We start from the raw sequence: 11,714 nt of genomic DNA, 5'->3' as shown, positions 1-11,714 counted from the left end.
CAGGTGGAAGACTCTGCCAACATCAGCAGGTGACTTTCCTTTTTATGAGTTTTCCTTATTTTTTATAATTTATGATTTTTATTTATGTATTTGTTTTTATTTTTACCTTTATTTTTAATTTTATATTTATTTTTAATTTTATATTTATTTTTATATTTGTTTTTAATTTTATATTTCTTTTTAGTATTTAGTTTCTTTATTTTTATATCTGTATTTTTATATTTAAATTTATTTTTAGAATTACATTTATTTTTATATTTATTTTTATTTTATATTTATTTTTATATTTATATTAGTTTTAAATTTTACATTTATTTTTAATTTTATATTTATTTTATTATTTAGTTTCCTTATTTTTATTTTTGCAATTCTAATTATTTTTAGATGTATATGAATTTTAGAATTATATTTATTTTTATTTTATATTTATTTTTATATTTATATTCGTTTTTAATTTTATATTTATTTTTAATTTTATATTTATTTTATTATTCAGTTTCCTTATTTTTACTTTTACAATTCTGATTATTTTTAGACGCATATGAATTTTAGAATTATACTTATTTTTATTTTATATTTATTTTTATATTTATATTAGTTTAAATTTTATATTTATTTTTAATTTTATATTTATTTTATTATTTAGTTTCCTTATTTTTATATTTTTATTTTTACAATTCTAATTATTTTTAGACATATATGAATTTTAGAATTGTATTTATTTTTATTTTATATTTATATTTATATTCGTTTTAAATTTTATATTTATTTTTAATTTTATATTTCTTTTTCTTAGTTTCTTATTTTTATATTTTTAATTTTAGAATTCTATTTATTTTCAGAATTACATTTATTTCACATTTATTTACCATTCATTTTCACCATTTTTACATTTATATCTCTTTTCCATCATTTATTTCCCTTATTTTTTTTCCCCAAACATTATTTTCCACTGATTCCATCCCGAGTCCAGGAAAGCACCTTAAGCTTAATTTATGGCATGCCACTAATCCCGCGTCTTTGGCAGAGCACTTAAGCTCGTGCTTAGGTTTAAATTTGGTCTTGAGCACGTGAAACTCAAGCCTGTGTTGGAGTGCTCTGCTGGCTGGGAGCCAGAGCCCACAGCGCTGCCGAGGGCTCAGCTCCTCCGGGAGAGCTCCCATCTTCCAGGAGAGAACCCTTCACCTGAAGGACTTCCTGGAGTTTGAGATGCAAGGTGGGAAAAAAGTCTGAACTGGGAAGTCCCAAGGGAGCAAAGCGGACAAAAGCTAAGCAGGGCTGGGAAAACAATGAAAAAAATTGGCTTTCACCTCCTCTTTTTCCCAATAGTTGGATTTTTTTTGGGAACATCAGCAGCTCTCTGTGTGCGTTTCAACTAGTCAGAGCTCTTCAAGAAGCCGAAGTGGATCAGGATCTTGAAATTCCCAGTTTTTCTCTCCACTCCCAGGACAAGGAGCTCTTTTATAAATTTTTTAGGAAGTCAACACATTGCAGCAAATGGACTGTAAAGGGTTTTCAAGAGTTGCTGAATGTGCATTTCTGTGCACACAGAGACACATCTGTATGTTCAGCTTTATAAATATATATATGGACATCTAGAGAGATAGATATGGATATAGATACAGATATAGATATGGATATGGATATAGATACGGATATGGATATGGATATAGGCATAGATATAAATATAGATAAAGATAGATATGGATATGGATATGGATATAGATATAGATATGGATATGGATATGGATATGGATATAGATACGGATATGGATATGGATATGGATACGGATATGGATATAGATATGGATATAGGCATAGATATAAATATAGGTATAGATATAGATAGATATGGATATGGATATAGATATAGATATGGATATAGATTTATAGATATGGATATGGATATAGATTTATAGATATAGATATGGATATGGATATGGGTATGGATATGGATATAGATGTGGATATGGATATAGATTAGGATATAGATATGGATATAGATATAGATATAGATATGGATATAGATATGGATATGGATATGGATATAGATATATAGACATGGAGATATAGAGATTAGAGATAGAGATGGAGATAGATATTGATATTGATATAGATATAGACATGGATATGGATATAGATATAGATACAGATATATAGATATGGATATAGATACAGATATAGATATAGATATACAAATATATAGGTATAGATATGGATATAGATACAGATATAGATATAGATATACAAATATATAGGTATAGATTAGATATAGATATAGATGGTGATTGTGCTCTATGGTGAACTTGCCACCGGCTGCCACAAAAGAGGAGCCCCAAAGAGGAGATACAAGGACTCCCTGAAACATCTCAGCCTTGGCCATACTGATCTTCATCACTGGTCTACTCTGGCCTCCAGCGGGGAGGTCTGGAGACACACCATCTATAACGCTGCTGCTTCCTTTGAGAACACACGCAGGATCACCATCAAAGAGAAAAGACAACGCAGAAAGAATTGCATCCTGTCGATGCCATCCAAGGAGTCCTTCTGCTGTGCCTTTTGCAACAGGACTTGTCTATCTCACATCAGCCTCTTCAGCCACCAGCGTGCCTGTAGCAAGTGTGGGGAGAGCCCTTCCCAAACCTTCATTCCGAAGCCTGGCCATGATGAGGATGATGATGATATACAGATATAGAGATAGAGATATAGATATATAGATATAGATAGATATAGATGTATCTCTCCAGTTCATTCAGGTCTGGATCTCTAGCTCAAACCCTCCTGAACACCCAGTTTTCCAGGGAAAAGGAAGTATTTTGTACATCTCTTACTCTTAACCCTTTGTTTTTCCTGTATATATATATATATATAATATATATTATATATATATATATTCCTCTTCACATAAATCCTGAACACTTGTTAGCAAGGGATGTAACTTTGCAAGGACTAAGGAGCTGCAGAGAGCACTTCCAGAAATCCCTCTGCTTTTAAGGCTTCCCACCCATCCTGGACGAGGACACACACACCGAACATCCCAAATGTCAAGGTTGTTTCCAAGCCCTGCTGGTTTGTGGAGCACCAAACAAGTCCCTGCTTAAGGTCTGGACGTTGCCCATCTGAGCTCCCACGTCAGGACAGTTTGACAGGAGGGGGAAATTCCACATTTTGAAGGGAAAAAAAAAAAAAGAGGAAGGAGCAGAGGTTTGGATCTGGTTCTTTTTAAAAAGTAGCAGCTGTTTGAAAGCTGCCTACAAGTTGAAAATGTTTGAAACTGGTATTAGGAGCTCCAAGCTGGTGTTAACAGGGATGGAGCCATGGATATCATGGCCACATGTGTGAGATTGATGCAGGAGCCGATGGGAATTCAGGGAGAGGGAGTTCTTGTGGAGACTGAACATATTTGTAAATTCTCTTTAGGGCCTTTTCCAGGTTTTTATCCACAGGGGATAGTTGCCTGCCATGCCCACAGCGGGATAAAAGGGTTTTTCCAAGCCAAGCATGCGACCTGAGGTGCTGGTGAAGACACTGATGAGGGAGGAGGGCTGATTTTCCTCGTGTGACATGGAAGAGAGTTTAGGCTGAATTTAATCACGGCATTTTTCCCCCGAAACAAAGCCAATGCAACCAATCCAGGTGAAACAAAACTGGGTGCTTTAATTAATTCTGCTCCAGTTTGGATCCCTTCCCAGCTTCTCAAAAAGAAAAATAACCCCAAGGAAGGCGCATTAACGATGCAATCAAGCATCTGAAGTTTCTCCAAGTGAAACCCTCTCATTCCTGATGTGTCAAAGCGCAGCGTTTGGACACTTCAGGAAATGGAAACGTGGGGTTTTCTCCTTAGAACATCCTGACCTGCCAAGCCTTAACCCAGCACATGATCCTGCCCTCCCCAAAATGCCTTTTTTGGGGGGTTGTGACCATTGTGCAGGGGCAGAGGTGGGAGAGGAGAGGGATTGTGGTGGCACTGGGGCTGTGACACGGCCAAGCCGAGGACGTCTCCCCCTGAGAGGACGTGTCTTTATCCGTGTAGAGGATTGAGTTGGCCCACAAACATCTACTTGTTCATTCAGGTCTGGATTTCCAGCTCTAACCCTCCTGAATCCCCAGTAGGAAGAAGAGAGGAAGAAGAGGAAGAAGAAAAGAAGAAGAAGGAGAAAAAAGGAAGAAGAAAAATATGAAGAGGATGAAGGAGAAGGAGAAGGAGAAAGAAGGAAGAAAAGAAGAAGGAGAAAAAAGGAAGAAGAAGAAAAAATGAAAAAGAAGAAAAATATGAAGAAGAAAAATATGAAGAAGGAGAAAAATATGAAGAGGAAGGAGAAGAAGAAGGAGGAGAAAGAAAGAGAAAGGAAGAAGAAAAGAAGAAAGAGGAAAAAAGGAAGAAGAAAAATACGAAGAAAAATATGAAGAAAAATATGAAGAAAAATACGAAGAGGATGAAGAAAAAGAAGGAAAGAAGAGAAGAAAAAAATCAGAAGAAAAAGAAGAATAAGAGGGAGAAGAAGAAGAAGGAGAAGAAAAGAAGAAGAAAAAGAAAAAGAAGAAAAAAAGAAGAAGAAAGATCCTCGCTTTGAAGGATGGGTTGACTGAATCATGCCTGTTTTAAAGTGCTAATTGGCTCTTCCTTTCAGCAATTAAGGAACACAGCCCCTGTCAATCTTTGTTGACTTGTAACACTGTTTATGTGGATAATGGTAGTATCAATTTAAGGTTTTCAGTAATTTTTTTTCCCCCCATCTCTTCTCCTGGACAGCCATTTCCACTTCCTGGCTCATATTGCAGGAACATTTTTTTTTTCTAATGCTTCTTTCATCTGATTTTTCAAAATGCTTTGATCAAAATCTCCCTTCTGAGCACCGAATGTGGTTTGAATCATCGAACTATTGCTATTAAAAGGAAAGAACCGACTTCTAATGACTTTGGTGGTGTTTGTGTGATCCAAAAGGGAATCCCTGGGAATATACCTGCAAGTACCAGAGGCCCCTTAGCTCTTCTTTTCCCTGAATCCTTTTTCCACGCTTTTTCTTTTTTTTCCCCCTCTTGTTGTTAGAATTTCTACGGAGCCATCCAAGAAGCTTGTTTGGTTTGATTCTTAAAGAACACAGATTTGTATGACTTTTGCTTTCTTTGCCCCGGGGATATCCCGTGTGAAATTAAGATTTTTCACTGCAAAATCCTCGCAGGAAAAAAAGATCTGATCCGTGAACGCTCCGATTTGGAAGCAGCTCCAGAGAGGTGAAGGAACGTTAATGGTGAGGAACATTTCCACCTTGCAGCCCATGAACATCCTTTCTCTCATCCCAAAATGGACATGGAAGGGATTGTTGCAAGGTGGTGGGACCATCCCAAGATGCCTTCATTCCCATAGGAAAGAGCAAGCCCAGGAAAGTCTGTGTGAGATGTGAGACACAACTGCTCAGCCCCATTGGGATCAACACCAGGGCTGGAAGCTGAGCCCCAGAGTCTTCCAAGGCTCAGGACAACCTGCCTTGTGTTCTCCCAGGCTGTGGAAGTGCACAGGCATCTGCTCTTCATTAAAAGCAGCTCTCCTGGCTGGATCCAGGTGGTGTGTTTGCACTCAGTAGCTCTGGCATTAAAACCTGATCTGGTGAATTCATGATTTTAGGGGAGGAAACATCAGCTCTCTGTTTGTGGGTGTTAAAGAAGCCACCAAATCTGGGGCCAGGCTGGTGAAGGGCTTCCCTGTGCTCCACGATCTCACCTGCAGCCTGGATTAGTTTGGGTCAAGCCCTCTCTGCCCCTGCCTGCTCAGCCAGGGTTGAGTGAGGGCAGAAGTGTCCCTGGCCTAAGATTTTGTAGGAAACTCTCAGGTATCTTCAAATACACCATATCTGTGCCCTCAGGCTGGGCCCAGCTTTTCTGCCTTTGCAGAGCCACCTCCCACTCCTCCATTGCACTCCCACACTACACCTTGGCAAAGCCACATCTCTGGAAGGGCCATGAGGGAAAAAAGAGCATTTTATGCCTTTTTTTCCCCTCTTCAGACACCATTCACTCCATCCCAGCCTCCTGCTTGGGCCCTTGAACAATTAAGAGCGGGAATAATGATGTGGCTCATTTGAGGTTTTGTTTCCACTCCTCAGACCAGAGCTGACCTCCCCTGTGAGTTCCCAGCCTTTCTTCTCCTGCTGAATTGTTTATTTTCTGATTTTGGATGGTTTCTAAGAACAGTCCTTTGGGTTTATACAAAGTTTACTCTTGTGCTTTGATTCATTGCACTTAAAGCTGCCGGTGTTGTTCTCCCAAGTGTTGGCACAAGGTATTTGACAATCCAACAGAGCAAATTCCTGGGAAGTAAGAACAAGACCTTGTGCTTAGACTTCATTTTCCTTTTCCTCTCTTTGCAGATGCAAAATGGATGTTTGTTTTCCATTGTAATTTTTATTTTTCATCAGGATTTTGGAAGGTTTCTGGACTGACTCCTTTTCCAGCAGTGGATTTACCCTTGCTTTTAGCTTTTGTTCTCAGTGGATGTTATTCCAGAGGGCCAGTGGTCCTGTAGGAAACACAACCAGGGCATTGCTGTGGTTTCCAGTTTGCTGAACTAGGAGGACCAGCTTGGGATGAGGCAGCAGCCAACAACCCAACTCTGTGTTGGCTGCCTTGAAGGCAAGCGCCTCCTCCTCCATGTGTGCAACGAGGTCAGTCACCCAAAGTGTTCCAGCTGGTGCCACCTGACATGGACCAACCTTGCTCCAAAGCTTTGACTTTTAATTAATTAGGGTTTTTTTGCAATCCATGAATTCCTGAGCACGGGCAGAGGAGGGGCAGGGACTGAGCTCTGCTCTGGGGGGACCAGGGACAGCACCCAGGGAATGGCTGGAGTTGTGTCAGGGGAGGGTTAGGTTGGATCTCAGGCAAAGGTTCTTCCCCCAGAGGGTGGTTGGGCACTGACCAGGCTCCCCAGGGCAGTGGGCACAGCCCCAAGGCTGCCAGAGCTCCAGGAGGGTTTGGCTGATCCTCTGGGGCACAGGGGGTGACTCTTGGGGATGGGCCTCTGCAGGGCCAGGGGTTGGACTGGATGATCCTTGTGGGTCCCTCCCAGCTCAGCATATCCTGGGATTCTGTGATCTTTGTTCCCCATCAAACAGCCTTTGCTTTGCCCCTGGGGACTCATGTTTGGAGAGAAGTGAAATACTGGACCAAGGGACCCCAAAATGTGAATATAGGGCATGAACACCAAGGGAGGTCCATGTCCTGCGCTCTCCATGGAGTTTCCATGGACTGTGCTAGAGATAAGAGCATTACAAGACACCAATATGTGTCTGCCTGTGGGGAAAAAAGGCATCTCCAAGCTGCAGGAGCCCAGAGTTTGTGCTGATGCTCTGGGGCACAGGGGTGGTTCTTGGGGATGGGCCTGTGCAGGGCCAGGAGCTGGACTGGGTGATCCTTGTGGGGCCCTTCCAGCTCAGCACATTCTGTGACTCTGTGACAAGCTTTCGTCATCTTTCCCCCCCTCTCCAAGGAAGCTCTGGGGTAATGTCAGGTTCCTGTGAGCGTTCCAGAGCTTCCTGGTGGCCTGGAGCTCCCAGCCAACATCCACCCACACTTGTGGTGCCTTTGAACCGCTTATAAATAGCTCGTGTGGCTGCTCCATGTGCAGCCTGGGACCCAGGAGGAGCTGCTCACATCTCAGGCCCAAGGTCGGGGCTGCGGTGCCATCCCAGCAATCCCTCAGTGCTCCCACCCTCATGGAATCCAGCAGGGATCCTGCCCTGCGATTTTCCCTCTCCTTCACGGGGCCTGGGCGGGGGGGGGAGGGGGGGGAGAAGGTTGGGGTGTTGGGGTTTTTTTTTTCCTTAGGAAAGCAAACTGGCAGAATTCCTGCCACAAGGAACGAATTTGCACACACACTTTGATCCCTTTATGATTTTTTTCTTTGTGTTAGCCACATCCTCTTCGCTGCACCACTCAGCCAAAGATGCTTTAAATTAGATGAGGCTCGGCAAACACTCCCTTTGTGGCTCCCTCCCCCCAAGCCTTGCCTGCCCCCGAGGTTTGGGATTGGTCTGGGAGCCAGAGCTTTGCCTCACATGAAACTGGCACAACCCAAAAGGCCAAAAAAAAAAAAAATCTCATTTGTCAGCTTTAATCCATCACATTCCCCAAACAGAACAGCCTCCCAAATTCTGCAGCGGTGTTTACATCACCCTGACTGAAAGCTCCATCCGGGCACAGAAATGCTGCAGCTCCAGTTTCACACGAAACTTTATCGTCCCATCTGCCCCAACAACTGGAAAAAAAAATCCTAAAAAATCCCTTTTTGCATTTCTTCCTTCTTCCCCTTCCCGCCCAATCCAGCCTCCACATTTGCACACTCATTTCCCCCCCCCCTTCCTGTGATTTCCTGGTAAAAGTGGTGGGTGATGAGCAAGTGGAATTATTTGCTGCGGAGATGGTTAATGACTGTGCTAATGAAAGCAGCACAATCCTTTGGCATCATCCCGAGCCATGGGACTGGCACTGTGCACTGGGATTGGGAGCATTGACCTCTGAGTGGGGAAAACCCTCAGGAACACCATCAAAGAAGGGTAAATTAGAGATATTTTCCACTGGAAGGTGTGAATGGAAGAGGGGAAAAGCTCTTTTAGCATCAGGTCAAGGAGGAGAAGATGGTAACTGGCCCCACATAAAGGAAATCAATCCAGACAAGTGATCATTCCAGCACCTGGACTAGTGGAAGGTGTCCCTGCCCATGGAATGAGAGGAGCTTTAAGATCCTTTCCACTCCAAACATTTCTGGGATTCTCCTGTTCTGTACAGGTGAATTTTAGAAAGGATCACAAAGAGTCCAACATTCCACATACCACAGGGCACCAAGCACTTCCCAACAACTCCAGCTCCTCATCAGATGGAACAACTATGAAAAAATTATAAGGAAAAAAAAAAGGAAAAGGAAAATAATGTGCTTTGGATCAGAGGGTGCATTTTGTCTCATCAAAAAATGAAGGGTTTTTTAATTCTCCTTCTGATTTGGTGACAGGATTTCTAATCACACATATTCTCATTGTCCACAGGCTGAATTTCTTAAAAGATTGGAGACAAACATCCTAGAAGTGCAAACCTTTGAAAAACCAGGCTCTGATTGGGACCCCTTGGGTTTGGGATGGCTTTTGAACCCTTATCTCTGAAAAACTCCAGCCCCGAAGGAAACAGCACCTGTTTTATCCAGCCAAGGAGCGCAGACAATTCCCACGTGGCTGCTTGGAATAAAAATAAGGCTGTCAGGTGATGCATCACAGAAAAATCAGTCTTTTGCCTGTCAGAAAACACCCCTCTCTTATGTCCAAGTGCTGTTACCACCCCCAGCTCTGAAATGAGGGCCCTGGACAGACACCACCATCTCAAGTCCCAGCAAACCATAGACCTTCATCAAAAGTTTTTCATCCCAGTCAAAAATAAGAGACTGGAAACCCACTTTTCGCCTTCCTCCCTCACCTCTTGCCTCCTCCAAAGCAGGAGCTGTTTCTGGCCTCCAGATGTCAAACCCACAAGCTCTCCCCTCTTGCTATTTTTACCGTGCTTTGATCTTTTGCAGCGGCTGCCTGGGCAGGGGGGGAGCACAGGGGGTGCTGCTGTGCCCCCTCGCTTCCCTGCGCCCCTCAGAGAGAAAAACCACCCAAAAAATGGAGTGGGAATGGAGGAGGGAGGTGAGGGAAGAATCACAGAGTCACAGACACACAGAGTCACAGACAGCATCACAGTCAGCCACAGAGTCACAGAGACAGAGACACAGAGTCACAGTCACGGTCAGTCACAGAATCACAGTCACAGAGTCACAGAGACAGAGTCACAGTCACAGAGTCACAATCAGCCACAGATTGTGGTCAGTCATGGAATCACAGTCAGTCACGGAATCACAGTCAGTCACAGAATCAGTCACAGCCACAGTCACAGAGTCAGTCACAGAATGACACAGTCACAGAATGACACAGTCACAGATTCACAGCGAGAGAGAGACAAAGAGTCACAGAGACACAGAGTCACAGAGACAAAGAATCACAGAATCACAGTCACAGTCACAGAACCACAGACACAGTCACAGAGACACAGTCACAGAGTCACAGAATCACAGTCACAGTCACAGAGTCACAGAGTCAGAGTCAGTCACAGTCACAGAGACACAGAGACAGTCATAGAGACGAGTCAGTCACAGAATCACAGTCACAGTCACAGAGACACACTCACAAAGTCACAGAGACAGAGACACAGAATCACAGTCACAGTCACAGAGACACACTCACAAAGTCACAGAGACAGAGTCACAGAATCACAGTCACAGTCACAGACACACAGAGACAGTCATAGAGACGAGTCAGTCACAGAATCACAGTCACAGTCACAGAGACACACTCACAAAGTCACAGAGACAGAGACACAGAATCACAGTCACAGTCACAGAGACACACTCACAAAGTCACAGAGACAGACACAGAATCACAGTCACAGAGACAGAGACACACAATCACAGTCACAGAGACACACTCACAAAATCACAGAGACAGAGACACAGAGACACACTCACAAAATCACAGAGGCAGAGACACAGAGTCACAGTCACAGAATCACAGAGGCAGAGACACAGAGTCACAGTCACAGAATCACAGTCACAGAATCACAGAGTCACAGTGGTGCTGCATCCAGGCCCATCTTTTCTTGAGGCCCCTGAGGACTATCCCCAAAATTCCATTGTCCTGGGGACTAGAAGGACTAGAAGGAGTCATTTGTACTTATTTTGGGAGTTTCAGGATGCAAAGGGGGAAGGTTGATGGGCAGAAGGGAGGTTGGAGGGCACCTGCCCGAGGGCTCAGCACTCGGGTCTCAGTGGGGATGGGTTTTCTGTGGGGTGGGAAGGAGTTTGTTCCATTATTTTGGACCAAAGTGGGATTCAGGACTTGAGGGCAACCTCAATTTGAGGCATGGAGGCAGTTGGAGGTGCAGAAGGTGACACTCCTGCCTGCCCTCCACCCCAGATAGATCCCACCTGCTCTGAGGGCATTTAATCATCCTGGATTTTCCTCCTCCCCGGACTGGGGGTTGAACACCATGGCATTAAGGCAAGACATGTGCTTTATATAGAGCAGGGTCAGTACAGCAACACGAATCACTCCCTGCCTGACCTCCAGGCATTCCCAAAAGAGATGGGATTCCCTTCCAAAGGCAGCTGAGTCATGCCTAAAGCTCTGTCTTGTTATAATTCACTGGGCTGCCTCACCCCGCTCTACCTTAGCCCCCCTGACACCTTGAAACCCACCCTGTGCCCCATCCAAAAATAAAAAATATGTCTTTTTCACGTCATAACACACAAGAAAAATGAAATTGTGCTATGAATGGGACTCGTTCCTGGAGCAAAGGAAGCAATATTCCAACTGGAGAATGCATGTCCAATTGGAGAGTTGGGAATATCTTCTTTTTCCTCCCCTGCCAATGTTTTATTGTTGTGGTGGGTAATATTGGGAAGCTCTCCCAGCGCAGCCTAGAGACTCACTCAACAACTCCAGGCTGGCAAAATAGTGCTGAGAGGATTGAGTGGCCTGATGTTTTTATTGCCGAAAAAAAAAAAAGGCAAAGGGAAAATTGATGGTTCTAAAAAAGTCTGGGAACAGGAGGTGGAAATTGGTGTTCGTGAGCAGGTTTTTAGCCATTCTCTGCATCCCACGAGCTCCCCGCGGAGAGCTTGGGGTGAGGAAATG

General features: G+C 43.4%; 1 long non-coding RNA gene across 1 annotated transcript; it reads right to left on the bottom strand.

The window, feature by feature from the left end:
* Window positions 1–8,018: 8,018 nt before the first annotated feature.
* On the bottom strand, window positions 8,019–9,681 carry LOC113995254. Its single transcript, XR_005564080.1, has 3 exons — window positions 9,460–9,681; window positions 9,181–9,221; window positions 8,019–8,254 (listed from the first exon to the last, which is right to left on the bottom strand). It is a non-coding gene; the product is annotated as an uncharacterized LOC113995254 (long non-coding RNA).
* Between the last annotated feature and the right edge of the window lie 2,033 nt (window positions 9,682–11,714).

This window comes from Pipra filicauda, unplaced genomic scaffold (genome assembly GCF_003945595.2).
Source record: "Pipra filicauda isolate LSUMZ 115617 unplaced genomic scaffold, ASM394559v2 scaffold282_size1924045_pilon, whole genome shotgun sequence".
NCBI lineage: Eukaryota > Metazoa > Chordata > Aves > Passeriformes > Pipridae > Pipra > Pipra filicauda.
This window is presented reverse-complemented; position numbering and strand designations above follow the sequence as displayed.